Source organism: Jaculus jaculus, chromosome 3 (assembly GCF_020740685.1).
Source record: "Jaculus jaculus isolate mJacJac1 chromosome 3, mJacJac1.mat.Y.cur, whole genome shotgun sequence".
Classification (NCBI taxonomy): Eukaryota; Metazoa; Chordata; class Mammalia; order Rodentia; family Dipodidae; genus Jaculus; species Jaculus jaculus.
The window spans coordinates 90,117,963-90,142,754 of record NC_059104.1 but is presented as its reverse complement, the minus strand read 5'-3'; the positions used below and the strand labels follow the sequence as shown (position 1 = coordinate 90,142,754).

Here is a 24,792-nt window from a genome sequence, read left to right as displayed (position 1 = left end):
TGAAAAAATCGGCCAGAATAATCTGGGCATGTCTGGGGTGGCTATGCATGTGGGTATAAGGAAAAATGCTTAGCCTTGCAGTGATAAGATGCCCAGCACCCTCCCCACCAGCTATTGTCATGTCCTTCCCAGCTGGACAACCTTTGCCAGTGTCCCCTGAATGTGTTTCTCTTTCTTGTGCTGGTGAATGAAGCCAGGGCTGCACACATGGTAGGGAAGTGGACAACTAAGTGAGCCCCTCACCCTAAACTTGAGTTATAATTTGAACATAAGTGAATTAGAGGTTGAAAGTTTTACTGGACAGAGAGATTCTTTTTTAGCTTCTTGTTTTCAAAATAAAGTGAAATTAGAATGTACTGAGAGATTATCTTTCGTAAAAGTCTGCCTTGTTATATTTTTTATGGAGAAAGTCTATATTATTCACTTGTTTTAGATTATTTTTGACTTTATACTTTTACAATATTTTATTTATTTATGAGAGAGAGAGAAAGACATGTTAGGGTTTCTAGCCATTGCAAACAAACTCAAGATCCATGCACCTTGTGCATCTGGCTTTACATGGGTACTGGGGAAACAAACCTGGTCCTTTGGCTATGCAGGCAAGTGTCTTAACCACCAAGCAATCTCTCCAGCCTTGCTGTTATACTTTTTAAAGGCTAAGGGGATGAAATAGCCACCTTCTCTCTTAATTTATGTGTGAGTGCTTACATCACCACTTGCGGTCCAGCAGCGCTGAGGATACCGTTGCCATATCTGGCACAACAAGGTCATCCTGTCCAGGCCCAGTGCCCATGTAGATGGAACTTTGATTAATTCTTATCAATTACAAAACCTTTTTTCTCCCTGACCTTTGTGATGCTTGATGCTGCTGCATAAAAATATGAGATTGCTTTTGTGGATACCACAGTTCTTTGAGAGACTTAGGAAACAAAGTCATGGTCATCAGCCTGCCAAATTCACTCCTATACTTACTAGTGTAGTTTTTTTTTTTTTTTTTTTTTTTTTTTGTATTTCATTTATTACGGGGGGGGAAGGGGGAAGAGTGAGAGGAAGAGAGAAAGAGGCAGATAAGATATATGGAGAGAATGGGCATGCTTGGGCCTCCAACCACTGCAAACTTGCTCAGACATATGTGCCACTTTGAGCATCTGGCTTATGTGGGCACTGGGGAATCAAACCTGGGTCCTTAGGCTTTGCAGGCAGATGCCTTAACCACTAAGCCATCTCTCTAGCTCCTCAATACTTATTTTCTAATGGATTTGAAACCAAAAAGAATCATGTAGTACAAAATTATTAAAATCAGGTGTATCATGTTTTAACATTTCTTTTCAACTTTGCTATTATTTTACTGAAAATTCTTCATTGTTTTTTTAAACCTAGGAAAAATGTTGAAAGGAAGAAAAAGTAAGTCTTATTTTCAAATATTCCTAAGGATTAAAAGATAGGAATGTGGAAATTGCAGCATTGGGAAAGGGGTGATGAGTGGGAATTGGTAGGAGAGGAGAGATGTTTTGAGTGGATTTACGTTGTTGCAGGAAAGGAGTCTGTGGTGGTTTGATTCAGGTGTCCCCCATAAACTTAGGTGTTCGGAATGCTAGGTTCCCAGCTGATGGAGATTTGGGAATTAATGCCTCCTGGAAGGAGTGTATTGTTGGGGGCTGGCTTATGGGTATTAAAGCCAGTTTCCCTTTGCCAGTGTTTGGCACACCCTCCTGTTGCTGTGTACCACCTTATGTTGGCCAGAGGGTGATGTCCACCCTCTGTTCATGCCATCATTTTCCCCTGGAGCCTGTAAGCCAAAATATGTTGGAGATGAGGAGATGAGCCCTGAACAGACCTTTGCCCTGAGATAACCTCTGTCCTGAGCAACTTCTGCCCTGAGCAACTTCTGACCTTTCCTCATCCCCCCACCCCGCCATACCTAACTGATTCCATCCCCCCACCCCACCACACCTAACTAATTAACACCCTGCCTGGCAACTGCAGAGACGTGAGAACTGTACGTGAATTCTTGGAATAACTGCAAACTGTCCTAGGCCAAAGGCCAAGAAGATTCTGTAACTTTCCACCACCTGCCTCCTCCAGGACCCCCCCCCCACCCAAAGCCCTAACCCTAACCCTATAAAAGGCCGCTGTGGCTCAATAAAATTGGACTCTTGACAAGTGTACATTTGCTTGAGTCTCTTCCTCTCTCTCACCCATCTTATTTCAGGTTAGGGTCTTCCTCGCCCCCATGAGTAACTAGGTCCCGCGGGATGGGACACGTGGCGCCCAACGTGGGGGCTCGAGGCGTGGACCCCTGCCGGACGGAGACCCCCCAGCACACGATCTCCGGAGTGGTCCTGAATGGTCACCGCTTCTCCACCCAAGAAGACGGCAAGACCTCGTAAGTTTTCCCTCTTCATTCTGTCCCATCGAGATGGGCCATTCATTGTCTAAAGAGGCTTCTTTCATAAAGGATTTAAAAGCCTCTCTCAGAGAGCGAGGAATATGGGTAAAGAAAAAGGATCTTATACAGTTTTTTATTTTGTTGATAAGACATGTCCATGGTTGATGATTGATGGACCTAATATTCATCCCCAAAAGTGGCAAAGAGTAGGTAGAGAATTAAATCAGAAGCTCACTGAGGAAGGCAATGATGCACTATCCCCAACTATTTTCTCTTTCTGGGGCTTAATTCGAGACATTGTCAAGGAAGCAAATAATGACTCTGGTAAACGCCACCTTCTCTCTGTGGCCGAATATTGTCTCTCGTCTTCACAGCCTGGCTCCCACTGCCTTTCGCGTCCCCTCTCTCGAGCTTCAGACTCCTTTTCTCTCGTTGATGTTTCTGACTCTCATACTTCTGACCCTGTGAATCTTCCCCAACTTTACCCTCCACTACCCCCAATTGACATTTCTAACCTCACCCCCTATAACCAATCACCTCACCTAATCAATCCTGTTCTAAAGAAGCAACCTACCACTAAACCTCAGCCTCCTCCTACTGGTCCCTTATCCTCTTCCTCCCCTCCAGATGACCCTCTCGATCCTGGCGATGCAACCACCTTAGAAGTTGAGGCCGCCCATTGTCACAATCCTGATTGGCCACCCCTCGCCCCTACTGCCCCAACTCTTTCCCCCCAAACTCTCCCCTCTGCTCCTCTTTTGACCTTGCCCTCTTTTCCAATTGTTCCGCCTAATTCCCTTTCTGAGACCAAGCTTCGCCTCTCCTCTCAAGTTCAAGATCTCACTGAAATTCTCCAACTTCAAAAACAACTTTCTCGTCTCTGTGCACACTGTTCTGCCGAACTCCCCCCTCCCCTACCCCAGCCCCTTCACCCCTCGTTGTCTCCTTGTTTGGCTTTTCCTGTTATCCGCTCACAAACTAGACACGTTCCCAATCGGAGATCTGGGTCCGACCCCCTCGGGCCTTCCTCCTCTGTCCTTAATCGCGATGCCCCATCCTCTTCATGCCATCTCCCCGCAGTCTCTGTTCCCTTGCCTTCCTCTGATGAGGATGATTCTCAAAGTAAAAATGAAAGTGAGAAAAAAAAAAGTCAGAATATACCACACCACAATATGCCCACCACAGGCCAAGATAGTCAAGGTGAGGAGACTGTTTATCGCCAACTTCGCCTTAAAAACCTAAAAAAAACTTAACTCAGCAGTCAAGGACTATGGACCTAATGCCCCTTTTACCCTTTCCTTATTGGAAAGCCTTGGTGGGGGAGGTTATCTGACTCCTAATGAGTGGCTCACCGTTGTACAGTCGGTCTTAACAAGAGGACAATTCCTTTCATGGCAGGCTGATTGGGTCAACCGCTGTAGGACTCTGGCTAAGGAATACCAGACCCTGTCTCGGTTACTCCAAAAACAACACAGACAGGTCTTGGCTATGACTCACATTTTTCCTAAGGGCTATTGCTCCTCCTGCACACCAGGCAGATAAAATAACCTGGAAAAATAATTCCCCTGTCTGGGTAGATCAATGGCTCCTTCCTCAACATAAGTTAACAGCAGCCATACAGTTGGTACAGGAACAATTAGTGGCTGGTCATATTGAACCCTCCACATCCCCCTGGAATACACCCATCTTTGTTATACAAAAAAAGGGGGGAAATGGAGATTACTCCAAGATCTAAGAGAAATTAACAAGACCATGGTTCCGACGGGGGCCCTTCAGCCTGGCCTCCCATCACCAGTAGCCATTCCTAAGGGCTATACTAAATTAGTCATAGATCTTAAAGATTGCTTCTTTTGCATTCCCCTCCACCCAGAGGATTGCAAACAGTTTTGCCTTCAGCCTCCCTATTGTTAATTGTATCGGTCCATCTCCCCGCTTCCAATGGAAAGTTTTGCTGCAGGGGATGGCTAATAGCCCTACCCTCTGTCAAAAATTTGTCGCCCAAGCAGTAGATCCCTTTCGGCTTAAATATCCTAATTTATATATCATTCATTACATGGATGATATTTTATTAGCAGGCCCAGAGACAACAAAATTACATGAGGTGGGACAAGAATTAATCCTTATACTCCAAAAATTCAGACTACAAATAGCCCCAGAGAAGGTTCAAATCCATCCTCCCCACCTTTTCCTTGGATTTGAATTACACTCCAATAAAATCCTATCTCAAAAAATCCAGTTAAGAAAAGATCCTTTAAAAACACTTAACGATTTCCAACGGCTCTTGGGGGACATTAATTGGTTATGACCTTATTTAAAATTAACTACTGGAGAACTTAAACCCTTGTTTGATATTTTGCGAGGGGATTCAGACCCCTCCTCTGCTCGAGAGCTTACTACAGAGGCTAAAAGTTCCTTACAAATTGTTGAAAAGGCCATTCAGGCACAAAAGATTGGATACTTCTCTCCCACCTCCCCGTTATGGTTACTTATTCTCCCTACAACTTTTACACCCACCGGTCTTTTATGGCAGACTAAGCCTTTATATTGGATCCATTTACCTGCTACCCCTCCCAAAATTCTGCCCACCTACCCCTCTCTGGTTGCCCAGGTTTTAAAACTTGGGAGAGAAAGTTCCCTTAAACTTTTTGGAAAAGAGCCAGACACCATTAGTGTGCCTTATAGCACCTCCCAGTTTCAATGGCTAGTACAGTCTTCTGATGAATGGGCCATTGATTGTGTTTCCTTCCAAGGCAAAATAGATAATCATTATCCTTCAGACAGACTAATTCAATTCCTTTATAAACAGTCCATTGTTTTCCCAAAATAGACTAAAAGCTTTCCCATTCCTGGTGCTATGTTAGTTTTTACTGATGGTTCTTCATCTGGAATTGCAGCCTTTAACATCAATGGAAAAATCTCCAAAGTCCAAACTAAACTTTCTTCGGCACAGTGGAATTGGTTGCTATTATACAGGTGTTTGAGACTCTCTCCAATCACCCATTTAACCTTTATACTGACAGCACCTATGTAGCCAGCTCAGTCCCTTTGCTTGAGACGGTCCATTACATCCATCCTTCTACCAATGCTTCCCCTCTTTTTGCTAAACTTCAACAACTAATCTTGGCCAGAACTCACTCTTTCTTTGTAGGACATATTCGAGCACATTCTGGTCTTCCTGGACCCTTAAGTAAAGGAAATAACCTTGTGGATCAGGCAACTCAAAATAGTTCTGTTGTCCTAACTGAAATGGTCACCCCACCTGACCCCATATCTCAGGCACAAGAGACACATTGGTTACACCATCTTAATGCCCAAACTCTCCGACAGATGTTTTCTATCACCCGAGAACAGGCCCGACAGATAGTCCGCCAGTGCCAGGGCTGTATAACATTTTTGCCTGAGCCACACTTGGGAGTTAATCCTCGCGGTCTTACACCTGGAGAGCTATGGCAAATGGATGTCACCCATCATTCTCCCTTTGGCAAATTAAAAGATATCCATCTGTCTGCAGATACCTTTAGTGGATTTATTTGTGCTTCCCTTCAGACGGGAGAAGTTACTAAAAATGTTATTAATCATATATTTGCTTGCTCTGCCTTTATGCCATTGCCAAAAGTCATCAAAACAGACAATGGCCCTGGGTATACCAGCAGTAGCTTTAAACAATTCTGTGATCAATTAAAAATAAAACATCTTACTGGTATTCCCTATAATCCACAGGGACAAGGTATAGTAGAAAGAGCACATCAAACTCTTAAAAATATGCTCTCCAAGCTACAACACTCAGGAGGAATATTATACTCCCAGGCAGCAAATCCCAAAACATTATTAAACCATGCTTTGTTTGTTTTAAACTTCCTGACCCTTGATAAAGATGGTAAATCCATGGCTGATAGATTTTGGCACCCTTATACATCAAATAATTATGCTCAAGCATTATGGAAGGATCCATTAACTCACAAATGGTCCGGCCCAGATCCTGTGATAATCTGGGGGAAAGGACATGCTTGCATATATGACTCTAAAGAACAAAATGCTAGATGGCTTCCAGAGAGGCTAATAAAATTGATTAATTTTCCCAGGGAAACCCCTGAGAAAGATTTTAATTGTGCTTAATTACAGAAAGATGCTTGGCCTTGCCATTCTCTCATTTCTAATTGCAGCCCAGCTGGTGGTAAGTGCCCCCTCCCCTTATCAAATTTATAACTACACTTGGATCATTGAAAACCAGGCCGGAGATATTGTTAACTCTAGCTCTTTGGTCGGATCCCAGCCCCAATGGCCGGATCTAGAAGTGGATCTCTGCGCCCTTGCCCTTGGAGCACACCCTGATTGGGGCACGGCAGAGGAACTATGGCCTCAGCCCAACAACAAGGCACCTGAATTGGCCAGATGCAGCCTTGATTCCCCCGGCTGTAGAAACAGTGGCGAAAGAAGCCACCTTCATGGTGCAGTGGAAGGTGTTTATGTCTGCCCAGGAGCCCACCGAGATAAGTCCCTTAATTACAAGTGTGGATGGGCTGGTGATTATTTTTGTGCCTCCTCGGGTTGCAAAACTACTGGGGACACCTATTGGAAGCCCTCCTCCTCCTGGGATTATATCTCGGTAAAAAGAAAATGGGTACACCCTAAAGCAACACCAACCACTCCCCTCAGGACTTAGTAAAACTCTGTGATCCCAACCAGTCCCCTACAGGTGGCTGGTGTAGTCCCCTATTAATCCAATTCAATTCCCAAGCCAGACAACACAATTGGACCGGCCGAGGATTTGAATGGGGACTCCGAATCTATAGAGAAAAAAAAAAGACTTTGGGCTCACTTTTAAAATCAAATTATTCAAAGCTATTCCCAATAAAAATTCTGCAGCCATGGGACCAAACCCTGTCTTGCTCAAACCAGCCAGACCCAAATTAACTGTTGTCTCAAGGTCTACCACACCCCCTATTGTTACTCAGTTATCTCAAAAATATACCTTGTTCCAACCCACCATCCCTGAGGGACCCCCAAGTTCGGCTGATCTCATTGTTTCTTTAGTAAACACCTCCCTAGAAGCTATTCATAATACTAGCAATCCCGATTATCAAGAATGTTGGATCTGCTTCTCTCCTACACCTCCCTTTTATGAGGGTGTTGCGATGCTTATGACCCCTATATTTACTAATGACACAGATGGCCTGCCTTGGCATGCTGCCCCAGATGGAGGCCTTACTCTTAGTTCCATTTCAGGTATTGGACTCTGTCTTGTTGGCTCTAAAATGTTGCCCCCCCCCCATTCACTCATATCGGTCTGTAATCAGACTGCTATTGTCAATGAAACTTCCGCCTATACTAAAGCCCCTAATAACACCTACTTTGCTTGCTCCTCAGGTCTGACTCCTTTTATAGTCAATAAGGATTTTATTAATAATAAAGATTATTGCATTGTAGTTATTGTGCTACCGTGATTCCTTGTCCATAATCCAGAAGAATTTTTATCCATTCTGGATCAGGGTATCTCCATCAGACAAAAAAGAGAGCCTTTAACTGCTATTACCCTGACTGTGCTCCTGGGGCTTACTGCTGAAGGGGCCGGGACAGATATTGCCTCAATGGTTACCTCCCAACAGCATTTTTCACATCTCAGTGCCTTAGTGGATAGAGATCTCAGCCTCATACAGGAGGGAATACAAGATCTTAAGGATTCATTAGCTTCCCTTTCTGAGGTAGTTCTTCAAAATCGGAGAGGATTAGATCTAGTCTTCCTTAAAGAAGGGGGACTCTGTGTAGCCCTCAAAGAAGAATGCTGTTTCTACTCAGATAAGACTGGGCTAGTACAAAATAGCCTTGATAAAGTTAAAAGAAATCTAGAGGATAGAAAAAGGACTTGAGAACAACAAGAATCTTGGTATAAAAATTGGTTTTCCACATCTCCATGGTTACCCACTCTGCTTCCCAGTCTGCTAGGACCTTTTGTAGGTTTCCTTTTACTTCTCTCTTTTGGCCCCTGGGCCTTTAAACGATTAACAAGTATTGTTAAGAGTCAGGTAGATTCTACAATCAAGCCGGTGGAAGTCCACTACCATTGCCTCGCCCCAGAAGAAACATCTGCCGCTGACCCGCCAAGAGAACAAGACAACCCCCCATCTTGACCCTTAGACTTTACCTCCCTGCAAAGATCCCCCCATGTCGACCCTTAGACTTTACTACCTCCCTGCAAAGATCCACCCTGGGGTGGAAATTTTGGTCCCACCCCTCCGAATAATAACTCAGGTCTCCGCAACCCCTCATACTAATTGGCTACCAAACATATTTCCTCCAGGATCCTTATGGGGCTTTGACGGTCTTGTTGAGAGCAAAATGCATTACATTTCCACAAAGTGAGTGGTCTGGTAAGTCAGCGACGGAACGGGTGGCTAAGTCTAGACCCGCCTAAGACAGGACGACCTGGCCGAGAGGAGGCCGATCCAATGATGGGTAAGGGTCCAGCACTGCTCTTCTAACAGGCTCAGACCCCATTTGTGCCCTTTGTTCTAAGGTCGATCCAAATGACTTTATCGAAATCAATGACCTATGAGTAACAGCACTCAACCTACTCTAGGGAACGCTCGCCTCTCTAATGTCAGGTTGTTGTCAGGTTGCTCCTCTGGATCCATTTCTACTCTTAAACAAAAATAATCAGCCACCAAAACAAGCCCTTCTTTGGGACATCATTAAGGGGTTGCAGTAACCTCCCTATCCTGGTCCTTGTATACAGAAGAGGGGGAGATGTTGGAGACGAGGAGATGAGCCCTGAACAGACCTTTGCCCTGAGATAACCTCTGTCCTGAGCAACTTCTGCCCTGAGCAACTTCTGACCTTTCCTCATCCCTCCACCCTGCCATACCTAACTGATTCCATCCCCCCACCCCGCCATACCTAACTAATTAACATCCTGCCTGGCGACTGCAGAGACGTGAGAACTGTACCGTGAATTCTTGGAATAACTGCAAACTGTCCTAGGCCAAAGGCCAAGAAGATTCTGTAACTTTCCACCACCTGCCTCCTCCAGCCCCCCCCCACCCACCCAAAACCCTAACCCTAACACTAACCCTTTAAAAGGCCGCTGTGGCTCAATAAAATTGGACTCTTGACAAGTGTACATTTGTTTGAGTCTCTTCCTCTCTCTCGCCCATCTTATTTCAGGTTAGGGTCCTCCTCACCCCCATGAATAACTAGGTCCCGCGGGACGGGACAAAAATAAATCTCTTTTTCCCAGAAGCTGCTCTTGGTTGGGTGATTTCTACCAGCAATGCGAACCGGACTGCAACAGAGTCATATCCTAAGAACTTGGCAGCAAGAAGTGTTAATGCTAGAATCTTCTGGAAATGGCTCTTCAACAGTGTCAGTTGAGACTGCTAGGCCAAACTGACCCCAGCTTCCCTTGCAGCTGTGATTATGGGTAAGGAAGTGCAGAAGGAAACTTTGTTTTTCTAAATCTTAAAGTAGCTCCAGGACTTGCCTTAAGAGACAAGATATTATTGGGTAGAATTCCATAGACTCTAAAGTTCACTAAAATCAATAGCTTTGGAAGAGCACTTTTCGAGTTTAGATTTTAATTATTGCCACCAAAGAACATGGAAGATGACTGACGATGAGGAGGCAGTAGGCCTGTGGTGAAGATGGTTAGATAAAAGCTCAGCAGATGCAATATGAGACGATGGGCAGAAGCAGCATACTGATGAGTTTATAGTTTTACCCATGGCCTCTTATATTGGCTTTTGAGTTCATGTGTGCAGTAAGTACTTTAGAGTCTAGCAAAGTCCAGAGGAAGGACATGTATTGGGGTAAGAAAGAGGTAGAGGACTGGAAGGGGAGGAAGGATTATGGTGGAAAGTTGCCATCAAAGATGTTAATTGGCTTTTAGGTTGAAATTAGCTTAAGCATTTCTATTCTTCCCTTTTCCTCACTATAAATATTTTATCATTTTGAACCAAAGAGGCTTCATATTCACTTATGTAGCCATAAATATAGTCATGCAATGATTTAATGGCCCAGAAGTAAAGAAAAAAGATGGGACTGGGAAATGGAAAGTAGACCTCTAGGCAGTTTTCTTTCTTTAGGGTCTTCTTTTGCTTTATTCAAGACAAAGAATATGACATTGTCTTTGAAAATGCTTTGATGCCCTAAGTCCTATGAAAAATGACAATTTTTTACAATGCAATTATTTATATAAAATTATTAACTTTTATAGTTTGACATTTTTGTAATGAATGTCCCTTGTATTAGTTACCTTTCTTGTTACTGGGACAAAACACCTGAAAAAAAACAACAGTTTAAGGGAGGAAGGGTTTATTTCGCTTGACAGTTCCAGGTTACAGTCCCTGTGGTGGGGAGGGCATGGCAGCAGGAGCTCAAGCAGCTTCTCAAGTTCAGTCCACAGTGAGGAAGAGCTCAGTGAATGCTGCTCCTCACTCACGTTCTCCTTTTTCCAGTTTGGGACCCAAGCTCATGGAATGTATGGCCCATAGTTAGGGTGGTATCTCCATCACAATTAACCTAATCTTGAAAATCATTTACAGATATGCCAAGAGATTTGCTTCCTTGGAGACTCTAAATCTTGTCAAGTTGACAACAGAGAGTAACTAGGTCATTTATATATACTGATCACGTTGAATAAGAAGAGATATATTTTCATAGATGTAAAAAGCTGGAATACAACTAGGAATTGGGATAATTTCTATACAAGTTTATCTGAAAATATTTCTGAGCTAACTGAGGTTCTATAGAGTTTTTTTTTTGTTGTTTTCAAAGAAAAAAATGAATGTCTTTAATTAGGGATAAGGTGTACTGATTTGGGTTCAATTATTTCTACTATTCTACTGTCAAGTGCATTCAATGGCCTTGTCATTCCAGACATTTTTCTTTTCAGTTCTAGTTTCCATTTTTTTCTTTTTAATATTTCTACTTTGAAGATATTTCTCCATCCTTTCAGTTATTGTGACCCTATTTTCATTGTGTTAAAATAACATTGATGGCTCAGTTGGTAAAGTACTTGCCATTTAGCATAGGACTTGAATTCATATCCCCAGAATCTATGCACAAGCCAAATATGGTAGTGTGTGCCTGTAAATTAATGCTGGGGAGGTGGAGGTAGGAGGGTCTTTGGGACCTGCTGTTAGGTAGACTAGCTGATTCAGTGAAACTATAGGTTCAGTGAAAGAAACCTGTCTCAAAAACTAATGTGGGGGCTGGAGAGATGGCTTTGTGGTTAAAATACTTTCCTGTGAAGCTTAACTTAAGGCCCCAAGTTCAATTCCCCAGTACCCACCTAAGCCAGATGCACAAGGTGACACATTTGTCTGGAGTTCATTTGCCCTGGTGTGCCCATTCTCTCTCTCTAAAATAAATAAAATCTTTACCCAAAAATAAAGCTAAATCTTTACCCAAAAATAAAGCTATTATGGAGAGAAACTGAAGGACACCTGTCAGGAGCCATTTTGGCTGGACTTGTATCCATGGCCCTGGGCTTCTGGCTGCAGGACATTAGCAAAACTATAGCAGCCTTCCAGCAAGTAAGATTGTGTATCTTCAGTGTCAGGAAGCTGTCTGGCAGCAAGACATTAGCAAAACTATAGCAGCCTACCTGTAAGCAAGATTAGGTATCCTCAGCCATTTGGCTGGTCCTTTGTACTGAGAAATGATTGAAATGCAAAAACTCTATAACAGGAAGGTTTTTTGATAGGAACTTGTAAAGCTCATAAAATCTTTGTTTATGGAAAAACTGTTTGTAAAAAGATATAAAAAGGAATGCTGTGAAATAAACCATGTCTTCAGTCCTGGCTTCAGCCCTGGCCTGGAATCCATGCTTTCAGTCTTTCTTCTATCTTTCCTTAATCCTCACTCCCCATCAGGCTCGAACCCTTTCAGCCGGCAGGCTCCGGCAGACACCCTACTGTCAACCTCTGGAGTCTACATGCCTGCATAGGTACACACATGTGCATGCACACAGGGTCACTCCCACACAAATGCACACCACATGTACAACCCCTAAAGCATGTTTACCAAATTATCGTTTCTGCTTACAGTTGTTGCTAGTTTCAGGATATGAGTCAAGTTCTCTTGGTTACTATTTCTTTTACCAGTCAGGTTTTGCACCTTTTTGGTGAGTTCTGTGCATGCCATTGCCATGTATATTGTATATTAGAAAATAAGTTCCAGAGGCTGGAATCTAAAGTCTTACTCCAAAGACCACTTGGTTTTGTTCCATCAGGTAGGTTTCGTGCTGTTGAGGTGACTTTGAACATGTGGGGATGTATTTTCATAGTTGAAAAAAATTGGTCTGTTTTGGTTTTATAATAGTTCCAGAGAAACCCCTTGTTCTTGAGACATAGCTTATTCTCTTGTGTAATGCCTGTTCAATAGAAAATATCTGTTCAAGTTGTTTATCAGCCATTTTCACTTCGCAGAATTCCAGCTTCACTGTTTGCTGTGTCAGGGGCTGTGGTTGAAATCCCTTCCCAGTTTCTCATTTTGCCAGTTATTGTTTCTTACCTGGCTATTTGTATTACATCTTTTTCCCAGAGGTGAATCAGATGATTAACTTTAGGACACCTTATATGAAGATTTGGGAATCCCATTATCTATTGTTGTTACATTTTTATGAACTGTAGTAGTTTGAATAAATGCCCCCCAATTGATCCAGGAGTTTATTGAAATGTTTTAGTGTGCTTGTTTTGTGGTATGGTTTTAGGGATTTGGCTTGTGGCCTCTTTCTCTCTGCTTGGTCCTTTAAGAGGAGTCCAACTTTTTCTATGATTATGGAACTTCCTCTGGATCTGTAAGCTGCCGTGAATTTCCCTTCCTCCATGACTGTGCATGGTTTGGAAGTTCATCTCAGTGAACCTGAAGCTGTCTACTATATGAACAATTTGTAAAACTTCTCATGCCAATTTCACATATGTTTATCCATCCTTTGAAAATATTGCTAACTAGATATACAGAGAATCTGTTATTTAAATTGATTCTTTCCTGATCAATAGTGGAACTTCCTATTTTTGTATATATCTGTTGGCTATTTCCAGTTTCTCTTCTGTTGCTTTTTAGTTCATACACTTGATACTGTACATATACATACATGTATGTAGTTTTTCAAGGTAGGGTCTTGCTGTAGCCTAGGCTGACCTGGAATTCACTTGGTAGTCTTGGGCTGGGTTCGAACTCACAGCAATCCTCCTACCATTGCCTCCTGAATACTGGGATTAAAGTTGTGCAGCAACATGTCCAGCTGATACAATATTTTTCTTTCAAATTATTTTTATTTTCACTTAACTTGTATGTGCTTGAAATTCTCAGAAACATCAGCCATTGCATACTAGGGATGTAGGAATCATTTCCTGTACTTTATCATTTGTTCCTGACTCTGATTCTTGTCAGTGCAAAATGTAGCTCTCATCTCAAACAAGAGAGATTATTATAGGTTATTAACTTTTTTCTTTTTAAATTTTATTTTGGAAGGAGAGAGAGAAGAGAAGAGGAGACAGAGAGGAGGGGCATGGCAAGGCGTCTTGCCTCTGTAAACAAACTCCAGCTGCATGTGCCACTTTGTGCATCTGGGTTTATGTGGGTACTGGGGAACTAAACCTTGGTTGTTAGGCTTTACAGGCAAGCACCTTAACCACTGAGCAATCTCTCCAGCTTTTTTCCTTTTCCATTTATTTATTTATTTATTTATTTATTTATTTATTTATTTATCTATTTATTTATTTATTATTTTTGAGGTAGGGGATAGTGTTCTACTCTAGTCCAGGCTGACCTGGAATATACTATGTAGTCTCAGAGTAGCCTTGAACTCATGATGATTCTCCTATCTCTGCCTCTCAAGTGCTGAAATTAAAGGCATGCATCACCACACCACTTTTTTTTTTCTTTTTACTTTTTTTCTTGGTTTTTAAAGGTGGGGTTCTCACTCTAGCCAAGGCTAACCTGCAGTTCACCACTATGTAGACTCAGATTGGCCTTGAACTCACAGCATTCCTTCTACCTCAGCTTCCTGAGTGCTGGGATTAAAGATGTACACCACCATGCTCAGTGGAGAATGGGTAAACCAGGGCCTTCAGCTGCTGCAAATGAACTCCAGTCACATGTACCTTTTTGTGTATCTGGCTTTACATGGGTACTGGCAAATTGCACTCCAGTCATTAGGTTTTATGGGAAAACTCCCATAATTAATTGCTGAGCCATCTCTGCAGCCCTTTTTTTAATTTGACATTTTTATACATGTATATAATAGAGTTTGATCTTATTCACTTCTTATTCCTTATTATCCTATTTTCCTATTAATTTTTTAATCCACCAAGTTAAATGAAGACTGGTTTTCTGCAGATTGTGCAGTTTACTACTGGCTACACCACTGATGAACATGAATCTCCCTCTCCTATTACTTACATGGATGGGTGTGAGATCTTAGGACCCTTATCCATGATGAAATACTGAGAGGCTCAGCCTTGTTCAGAAAACCTGCTGTGAATCCATGAATGTGACAGCCCTGTTGTAACCAGAAGACAGCATTCTTCAGCCCTCTTCCCTTTCTTCCTGCACTTACATTTTTTCCACCATCTTTTCCTCAAGGTTTCCTGAGCCTTGATATTCTACTTAGGGCTTTGGACACAATATTTACTTACTCCTGGCCATTTTTCCAGCAATATATCTGCACTAACCTCTAACAAATTGCAGAAATGAGTTTCTGTGATAGAGTTTGTGAGCAGTACTAATTTATGAGGGGCCGGGGAACCATAGATATTTAGTAGGCAGTTTGACATACACTCCATTTAACATAACCACAGCAATAGGTTTCTCCTGAGGTTTTTGACCAAGTTTGCAGTAACAGGCATGAATTCCTTCCTGTGGAGTTGGCCTCAAATCCAACTGGAGAATAGCTGGTTACTCATGACTCTCATGCCACTATTGCACCACTGGGCACACCTTACCTTGCAGGCTGGTTGTGTAGTATATCACATAGGGACTGCTGCTGGGAGCTATGAACCAAACCTTGGGCATGTTAACAGAGACTGCCATATAGCAAGTTAAAGTTTCTACTTCCTCACCTAATACTCAACTACCACAAACAAAGACTGCCATATAGCAAGTTAAGTTTCTACTTCCTCACCTAATATTCAACTACTAGAAACAATGGGATCGTACACTTGGCCAAACACTCCTCAATCCTGCTGGTAGCTGATGAAGAAACAAAGGCATTGCGGTTTAACCAATAACTCTGTGATCTTTGCCCTAACTATGTCCCCTTCCCCCTACAACTCCTTGCCCTGACCATATCCCCTTCCCCCTACAACCCTATACAAACCTACACGTAAGAATAAACTCTCAAGGCCATGACAAACATCTAGCATGGTATTCTTCTTGTGTTTGATTGCCTTCTTTCACCCAGGTTAGCTTCTCCTTGAGTCCTTGTTCAACTCCCCGCTGGCCGGGGCAGACTGCGGCTGTGTAGGACTGTTGGTGGCTTTTCTTCTCTAGGAGCTTGATTTGGGCATGAAGAAAACCAGCTGGTCAGGAAGAAGCTTCTATCTCAGTACCAGCTTGGCTTCTCTACAGACGTCAAACAAAGTGTGGGGTGGCTTCAGCAATAGAGAACTTCATCTAGTTTTTGTGGGCAGAGATGGGTGATTATTGAGCCAAATATGAATGTCTGTAGCCCTAGAACACCTATTTGGGTTGCTTCAAAAACCATGTTCCAGGACAGAAATTGTTTCATGAATAAAAGAGTCGTAAACCAGGACACTTTTACATATACCAGTGGGCCATCAAGTAGGTTAAGATAAAGAGGGGATATCCCTACTGTAGCTTTCAGATGCTTTCTAATGACATTCTTAGCTTTTGGGATGGTAGGAGCTAGTGTTTTAAATATAAACATAAAGGTTTCTTCTGTAGTCATAAGGGTATTAATTAGGTCAGACATAGAGGTGAGCAATAAATGGCTAGTGATAGGGCTAAAAATAGCCTAAGATAATTTGACTTTGGATTTGTAACATCCTAACCTTGCATAGTTATAATGTTCTCAACAACCTATTGGCCATGCAGAATTGTTAACACAAATGTGTGTTTATTTTTTCTGGAAAATGTTTAGTTTTTCATCATGGAGAGGTTTTATGTTTTTATGATGCCAAATCTAACAAATGTTTGAGTAAGTCTTCTAGATCACTTGAATTGGTTAAAAATGTTTTCTCCTCTGGAAAGCTCATAAAATGTCTTCCTGTATTTCACCTATTCTGGTTTAATTTTACCTTATTGAAAGTAAGTATCCAAATAAAAATAGATATGTACAGAAAAATTATTCATGTTTTATCCTTTAATATATTCAAATTTTCTTGGTCTATAATAATTTCTAAGCTTTGCCTATAAACAATTCATTTACCAATAATGTTATAGTTTACATTTTTATATTTTATTATAACATACATGTTTTCTATTTCTTTGTAATTCACTATCATGCCCAAATTGAATTTTCACATGTGTGTATAGACAATCTCAGAATACTTTTAAAAAAAAGACTGTAGCCACTGTGGTGGCATAGGCCTTTAGTCCCAGCACTTGCCCTGGCAGAGGTAATAGGATCGCTGTGAGTTTGAGGGCACCCTGAGACTACAGTGTGAATTCCACATCAGCCTTGGCTACTGTAGTATTCCTCCTTTTCTCCAAGAATTTTAATTTTTCTTTCCACTCATAATTGATAGCACTCTTCTTTATCAATGTTGAGAAACACTTTCATAGCTTAATTTAATCTTAAGATATTTATGTTTTATCTTCATTATGTATGGCATTAGATAAAAGATCTTTGTGGTGGTTTGAGTATAAAAGTTCTCTATAAGACTTATGTGTTTACTCTCCGTTGGAGAATCTGCTTCTCTTTTCCAGATAGATGCAGATCCTAAGAAGAGAGCTGCCCCAACGTACCTCAAAAGGGGCCCAACTGAAACTAAGGACAACTGGCGAAATAAGCAAGGGTGATGTTTTCCTGTGAACCGGATTCCAGCACAAGGGGGAAGGAGACCAACCCAGAGAAAAATCAACTCCTACCAAATCAGAGAGCCAGAGCCTCAGAGGCCCCCAACACCTCAGCACTGAAGCAGACCAAAAATGAACCCAACATGGCTCAGGGAAATTTTGCGGAAGAGGGGGCAGAAAGAATGTCAGAGTCACATGTTGGGTCATGATTTGCAGAGACATTTATCATACCAATAACTGGGGGCTAACTCCACAATGCACGACCCATTTTCATTAACAAGGAGGGTCTAATGGGAGGGGGTAGATCACAGATGAGCCTAAACAATGGTACCAAACTGCCTGTATTTACTGAAAAGAAAACTAATAAATTAAATAAAAAAATTAAAAAAAAAAAAGACTTATGTGTTTGAATTCTTAGTCATTAGTTGTTGGCACTGTTCAGAAGGTTGTGGAACCTTTAGGAGATGGAACCTTGCTGAAGGAAGAGTGTCACTGGGGGCAGGTCTTGTGTTGTTTTTTTTTTTTAAAACAAAGAAATGCTTTGTTAATAAAATATACATAAAGTATAAAGGAAAAAAATACCTATATAATACCAAAAAACAAAAACCTGGCAATTTACTATTCAGGGTGCATAGAATGCTTAGATTCCCATGGTGGAGACTGCATCTTCACGTCCTTTGTCCTCCTCGAAGATCATGAGAGGCACTTCATTCAAAGGGAGGTGTGTAATTATGGTGGCAATACTTAGGGAAGTTGTGAACCTTTAATAGGTTCCACAATCAATAGGAGGTGGAACCTTGCTGGAGGAAGTATGCCAGTGGAGGTGAGCCTTGAAGTTTTATAATTGGACTCCATTTCCTATTTTATCTTTTTCTACTTCCTCCTTGTTGATGTGATGATGTAACACTAGCTTCCTACTGTATCATGCTGTACTCACTATGATGGAACTGTAAGCTGAATTAAACAAAAGGGTTTAATTCTTTCCTTAAGCTGCTTCTTGTTGGGCATTTTGTTTTGGCAATGAGAAAATACCTAATACAGTATATAATTTTTCCAAACCTATGTGTTGAAGGATCCTTTTAGCCCATAGGATTGAAATACCATGCTATCAGAATAATATACTTTAAAATACTCATTTATTCAATAAATATTTATCTAACACTTTATTTGATAGGCTCTGTTTGAGTACTTACAATTCTGGATGAATAAAACAGATTTAAAAACTACCATTGTTAATAGAGTTTATAATTTAGTCATAACCCTTGAATAAGTTTTTGAGCTATATTCTATAAATTTTGTTTTTGTTCTATAAAACTGGCTAATCTATATTTTTTTTCTATTTTCTTATAAGATAGTTTGACTGTTTAAAAAATTATTTTATGATCTGTGAGAACTAAAGTTCTTTGAAAAAGCTATACCTATGTTGAAAATACTTTAGACTGATTAGAACTTCATAATTATGGGGATGGGATGTTTCAGGTAAAATACAAAATATTATGTACATACAGTGCCATTAATAGCTATTTATCACCCACATGTGACATCACACCCAACATCCTTTGAATATTAGTTAAAATCTTTAAACTATATTAACTTAAGAGATCACTATCATGCACCAATCCAAAATACTATTAGATAATATATAAAATCTGATTTCTCCCGTATTGTATTTGGTAGATGCATTGATGTATCACTCATTTTTGTTCTCTCAAGGTTTCATGTAACCACTTCTATGCTATAAGATGTCATTCAGTGCACTCTAAATCTATTTTCTTGGGCCACTTACATTAGGCTTGTAGCAAACTATTTCTTATTTCTTTTCAAGCAAGAGCTATGCTCTGTATTCAAATTCATTGTTGTTCATATCATAAATATTATCTACATGTGTATGTGACTTTCTTCTGATTTCTTAAGAGTTTTCTGCCATATACAAGTTTTAATTTTAAAATTGGCAGGAAGTGGTGGCACACACCTTTAATCCCAGCACTTGGGAGGCAGAGGCAGTAGGATTGCTGTGAGTTTGAAGCCACCCTGAGACTACATAGTGAATTCCAGGTCATCCTGAGCTAGAGTGAGACCCTACCTTGAAAAAACAACAAAAACAAAAACCAAAAACAAAATAAGAATGTAAATTTAAAATTGTTAGATATCTTGGTCTTATACTACTCTTTCTGAAACTAGTGCAGTATAGATACTCTGAAAGTCTTCTGCTGTGCAAATAATGTTTTAACAACACTAAAATAGAAACTCTGCCTTTTAATTATATTATTGCATTTTTCACAAAGTCAGGCAGCCATCTGAAACCAGGTTAGTTGGGTTTGATACTTTCAGATGTGCTTGTAGAAGATGGTCTAGGGCTTTGGCCTAATGGCGTTACTATTCTCAGGAAAAATCTTTCACCTGAGTCCAGCGGTCAGTCTCATAGAGCAGAGACCAGGAAGAACTACATTCTTAGCAATTGGGTGAACTTGAGAAGAAATCCATACCACTTTTCTATTTTGGTCTCAGTTTCAGATAAAGGGATAATAATCTCATTGTGAATTAATGGCTCTCCCATCATATTTCTTCTTTAAAAATTTGAAAATAGTGAATGTTAATTTTAGGTAGTCCTGGACTGGTGATGCTTTCTAGACAACTGGCAAGTGCAACAACAAATCAAGATGTCTGTAAAGGACTTCTGGGTAAGATGGTGGCATAGGAACCACACCAAACCAGCCTAGGGAGGGATTTAAACCAAACCCCAGCAATATACACATTTCTTCTGAAAAGTGAAGAAGTATAGATTATTCTTAGACACAGTGGAGAAGCCAGAGAGAGCAAGATCCACAATAAAGGAGAAAAACAGCCAGAGTCAGAGTCTCACTGAGGCTCTTGCAGCCCACAATCTGTGTGCCCACTTGATGCAGTCCCGCAAGGCACACCAGGTGGTAGCAGCAGCAACAGAGTCCAAGCAACAGATTTTTCAACTCCATCAGCTCCATCAGCTTTCTTGCAAAGTTAAGAAATCTGAAGGGAAGACAGCTGAGAGCAACTAAAGGGTTACTGAAAGTGCAAGCAACTTCTGAAGTCTAATCTCTCCCATCCCCCACCATCAGAACCTTGAAGATGACACAAGGAAATGGGAAGACAACCTATGTTCTTGGATTGGAAGAATCAATATTGTGAAAATGTCAATCTTGCCCAAAGCAATCTGTACATTTAATGCAATCCCCATTAAATTCCAATGGCATTCATCACAGGAATAGAAAAAAGAAATCTTGGGCTGGAGAGATGGCTTAGCGGTTAAGCGCTTGCCTGTGAAGCCTAAGGACCCTGATTTGAGGCTCGGTTCCCCAGGTCCCATGTTAGCCAGATGCACAAGGGAGCGCACGCGTCTGGAATTCGTTTGCAGAGGCTGGAAGCCCTGGCGCGCCCATTCTTTCTCTCCCTCTATCTGTCTTTCTCTCTGTGTCTGTCGCTCTCAAATAAATAAATTAAAAAAAAAAAAAAAGAAAAAAGAAAAAAGAAATCTTAAAATCTTAAGATTTGGAAGCACAAAAAACCTTGAATAGCCAAAATGATTTTGAGCAACAAAAATAAGGCTAGTGGCATCACCATACCTGGTTTTAAGCCATATTACAAAGCCATAGTAACAAAAACAGAATGGTATTGGCACAAAGACAGACATGTAGATCAGTGGGACAGAATAGAGGACCCAGATGTTAATCCAGGCTGCTATAGCCATCTGATTTTTGACAAAAATGCCAAAAATATTCAATGGAGCAAAGACAGCCTCTTCAACACGTGGTGGTGGGAAAACAAGAATGGACAAGAATCAAATCCAACTGAATCAGGGACCTTAATATCAGGCCTGAAATCTGAAATTGCTAGAGGAAAAGGTAGGGGAAACCCTTCAACATAGTGGCATCGGTAATGACTTTCTGAATATAACCCCAACTGCTCAGATACTAATACCACTAATCAACTACTGGGATTTCATGAAATTAGAAAGCTTTAGTACAGCAAAGGACACTGTGAATAGAGCAAAGAGACAACCTACAGAATGGGAGAAAATCTTTGCCAGTTACACATCTGACAGAGGATTAATATCCAGAATATACAAAGAACTCAAAAAACAGAACAATCAGAAATCAAACAACCAACCAAAAAAATGGGCTATGGAACTAAATAGAGAATTCTCCCTGGAAGAAATACAGATGGCATATAAGCATCTAAAAAAAGTGCTCTACATCCTTAGCCATCAGGGAAATGCAAATTAAAACTACCTTGAGATTCCATCTCTCTCCTGTCAGAATGGCTACCATGAAGAAAACAAATGACAATAAATGTTGGTGAGGATGTGGTAAAAGGAGAACCCACTAAGAAAATGCGGAAAAATATAACTAATATACAAGAGTTGGGGGTGGGGGGAGAGGGATAGGGAGGGAGGGAAGATGTAGAAGGTTTAGGTTAGACTTGATCCTACCCTCTCCAGTGTCTTGTGGTTCAGGTCTTTCCTGTAAGGGTCTGGTGAAGGATCAACCATTTGTTCTGCCTTTTAGGAAGTAGATTTTTATGGTACCATTGCTGTTTGGGTCTAGATTAGTGTTTCCCACCCCTTCGATGCCCTCCCCTCCCTCCCCGTACATCCTAGTGTCTAATCCATGAGATTCTTGCTGGGTATGTAAGGTATCTTGGGTAGATTCAGGTTACCATCTATCATGGGCAACAAGAGGGCCTACACCTATTAAACTCTCTATATAAAAAAGTAAGGGTTATTTCATTTGTCCTAGAGCTAACTTACTCTCCATTGGAGAATCTGCTTCTCTTTTTCAGATAGATGCAGATCCTAAGGAGAGAGCCACCCCATCATACCTCAAAAGGACCCTGGCTGAAACTCAGGACAACTGGCAAAACAAGCAAGGGTGCTGTTTTCCTGATGAACCGGATACCAGCACAAGGGGGAAGGAGACCAACCCAGAGAAAAATCAACTCCTACCAAATCAGAGAGCCAGAGCCTTAGAGGCCCCCAACACCTCATCAGTGAAGCAGACCAAACATGAACCCAACATGGCTCAGGGAAATTTTGTGGAAGAGGGGGCGGAAAGAATGTCAGAGTCACATGTTGGGTCATGATATGCAGAGACATTTATCGTACCAATAACTGTGGGCTAACTCCACAATGCACGACCCATTTATATCAACAAGGAGGGTCCAATGAGAGGGGGTAGATCATGGATGAGTCTAATAAAGGCACCAAACTTCCTGTTTTTGCTGAATAGAAAACTAATAATAAAAATAGGGGGAACCCTTCTGCACTGTTGGTGGGAATGTAATCTGGTACAGCTATTGTGGAAATCAGTGTTGAGGTTCTTGAGACATTAAATAGATTTGCCATATGATCTGGCTATATAGCTCCTAGGCCTAAATCCTAATCCTAATCCTTTAGATATACTTGCACAACCATGTTTATTGCTGCCTTATTCACAATAGCTAAGAAATGGAACCAGCCTAGATGTCCATCCACAGATGAATGGATAATAAAAATGTGGTACATCTACATAACAGAGTTCTATTCAGCAGTAAAGAAAAATTAAATTATGAAATTTTCAGGGAAATGGAAGGATATGGACAGGATTATACTAAGTGAGATGACAAGCGTTGCATGTTCTCTCTTATATGTGGATCCCAGCTACAAATGTATAGACTTGTGTGTGATCTGGAACCAAAAATCAGTAGCAGTGGCTCATAAGCTATAAATATGCTATAAGGGAGAGAGGAGTTGGAAGGTCTTAAGAGGATGGTATTGTATATATGTAAGAAGAAGAACAGATTACAGGGAGGGGAAAGGCCTAAGCGAGGTCAGAGGAAGAGATTGTATAAAAGCAAGGTGGGGGGAGGGTCAATCAAAATTCAAGATATTCTGAATAAGACATATGAAAACCTACTTTCTTAAATAATGGCACATCCAGAAGCCATAGATTGTTACTAGAAAGTTTTCAGTGTCTGGGGTGGGACACCTTCCAGTGAGTTGTGGGCCAGGAGAGTCCTTGTTACCTCCAAAACATTATAGGCCAAGGCCCTTGGTTCCCATGAGAAAAGAGATGGAAAGCCCTATTGCTGAAGACTTCATATGTCTGAGCAGCAATGTCACTGAGAAATCAAGTTGGTGCTCAGCAGAAAACCTCTCTGTAGCCCAGCCAACTGAAATCTAGAAAAAGCTGCACTGTATGCAAGCCTTATGGGACACAGAAGTCATCATCAGTGAAAACAGTAGACACTGGAAACCTCAAATTTGGCAAGTCAGGCCAAATAACTGAATGAGTGCAATAGTGGCATATGTGCTCTCAGGGAAACCAGCTGCTCTCTAGTTGGTCTGGAGGCCTACTCTATGGGAGGCAATTCATGCCGGTGCTGAATACCTAATCAAAAGCCTTTGGACGGGTAGGTCATGAGCCTCAGGGGTATAAAGCCTGCTCTTATCTGGATAAATGCATATATTACTCTTGCCAAATTGCCCTGATAGCACTACACTTAATGTTCATACGCATATTAATACTACTCTCATTTCTGGTTAGAGAAGCTTCTCTTTACAGATGGTGATGACCACTGGGATGACCCAAAAGGCAACATAGTGCTGAGAAGAAGGGACGATGGAGTGTCCAACACTGAAACATCTCACACCCTCCAAGGCTCAGGGTCCATTGAGGAAGAGGTGGCAGAAATAATTTAAAAGCCAAAGAAGGGTACCTACCACTCCTTACACACAACTGTCCGGATAGAATTTGGCTGTGATATCCAAGACCTTGTGGTGCCTAGCAATACCCCTCATAATAGGAGAAAAAGATGATGATATCAAATTAAAAGAGCGACTAATGGAGAGAGGGAGGGGATATGATGGAGAGCAGACTTGTGAAGGTGAAAGTGAGGGAGGGAAATCCCATGGTTTGTTGTCTGTAAATACAGAAGTTGCCAATAAAAAATGTATATATTTAAAACAAAAAAGATGTCCTTAAGGCAGGATTGAAGGAAATCTCCAGAGACATGTAAGAACTGTAGCCTAGAACCAAGCCTATAATAGTTCACTATTCAAACATTAACATTATTGTGTTCAGAAAACAGGATATTATAGGTATCTCAGCAATTAGGATTTTCCCAACAATTCTATACTGGGGGTAAGGATGGGACATCCCTGTGTGCTCTGAAACTAGAAGAAAGACTATTTTTATATCTATAAGCTTGGTTTATTTCATCCTTTCTGAAAGTCATGACACTGCATTGGGCAAGCCTGGGCCAGAGACAGATAATGAATTTTTCTCTCACTTTATCTAGTTTTGGCCAAAATCGCAGATAAATTTGTTTTTCTGTATCTCATGCCATTTTGTTTTAATGCTGGTGGGTGCATGGACCTGGAGCCAGGCTTTATGTCTGAGGTTCCCAGGAAC

At 41.3% G+C, this 24,792-nt stretch overlaps 1 long non-coding RNA gene across 1 annotated transcript in view; it reads left to right on the top strand.

The window, feature by feature from the left end:
- The window catches only part of LOC123459535, a 46,718-nt gene extending 29,405 nt beyond the window's left edge, over nucleotides 1-17,313 (top strand). Inside the window, exons 2-3 of the long non-coding RNA XR_006636327.1 lie at nucleotides 2,213-2,386; nucleotides 17,259-17,313. This is a non-coding gene — a long non-coding RNA (uncharacterized LOC123459535). The remainder of the gene's footprint in view (nucleotides 1-2,212; nucleotides 2,387-17,258) is intronic.
- The last annotated feature ends 7,479 nt before the right edge of the window (nucleotides 17,314-24,792 follow it).